We start from the raw sequence: 1,360 nt of genomic DNA, 5'->3' as shown, positions 1-1,360 counted from the left end.
AAAAAAAAAAAAAAAAAAAAAAAAAAATGTAAATATGCGGTTACATGGTAAAAATATGATTATATGACTCTCACTTTAAAGCATTTTTTTAACCCTTTTTAAAGGGAAATATTTGACAACACTTGTAATCTCTGTAGTAAGTGTGTCAGTTCTAAATTTCTTGGTAAAAGTGGTCCTAAAGGAAAGGAATAAAGCAAGATGTACTTCACATATTTCTAATTAGAAAATATTAGAGATAGCAAGAGAGAAGAGGCTTTTATTCTAGTAGAAATATAAAGAGTTTATTTTTGTACTTGTGTGCACTGTGGCTGGTTCTAGAAAGCAGAGAAAGAAACTCACTGAAATTTATAATCATATGTAATGCAGTTAGAGAGAAATCAATAGTTATTCCATTATTACCATCTAGAAACTAGACAAAACCTGCAGCTGGAGTCTAGTGTTGTGTGTGACAAGAATTATGAAGGAAGTTAATACAAACTTGAAGAAAAAAAAAACCTGCCTGAGAACGAAAGAGATGCTTTTGTTTCTTGTCCACCTTTAAAAATAACAATCATGACTAATCTTTATAGCTATACTTCAGGAGAAAGCACATTCTTCTGCAGTATGTTCTTTTTTTGAAAATGTATTAATAAAACATGTACAGCTAATAGGCAGATTAAAAGGAGAATTGGATACATTACAAACCAGCCTTTCCTTAAAAACTAATAAATGTTTAATCTAGTCTTTCTGAAACTTAAGGAGGGTTTTTTCTTTCTTTTTGCTAGATATGTAAATGAATGAAACTTTAAAAGTTAAAGACACAAATCCAAATTAATGAAATGACTCATGCTTCCATTAGTTTAAAATACTGCAGTCAATATAAAAATACCTCTGTTTACTGCCTGCCACTTTTGGTCTAGGCAAATGTCTTAACAACTTAATAAACAAAAAAAAAGCCATCCAAAGGAATTGAACAGAACTAAAAATATATCTAGTATGTATAACAGCATCATACAAGAAATAGTATACAGGTTTTTTGGAGAGCATGCAGAATATATATGCTAAATGCCACTATCTGACACAAACAGCCCTTAATTCTTAGCAGTATATTCCTTGTTTTATTATTGTTCCAAGAACAAGCTGTTTTGTAGCATATTTAAATTATGTTAAAAGATGCTTGTCCTAATTTTCCATTGAACGTGCCCTTGTTCCCTGCATTTCCAATGGTGACAACTTCTGTATATTTTAAGTGATTAAACAAAAATGCAGATACAGCTCACTGCAGAACAATGCAAACATATTTAAAATTACTGTGCATTTGTTTCTAAACTCTGGTCTTAAGTCTGCAATGCTCAAAGCAATGCTTTGTTTACCTGTTAAA

This window comes from Gavialis gangeticus, unplaced genomic scaffold, assembly GCF_001723915.1.
Source record: "Gavialis gangeticus isolate Ggan-Ray unplaced genomic scaffold, GavGan_comp1, whole genome shotgun sequence".
NCBI classification, from domain to species: Eukaryota; Metazoa; Chordata; order Crocodylia; family Gavialidae; genus Gavialis; species Gavialis gangeticus.
Note: the sequence above shows the minus strand (reverse complement) of the source record.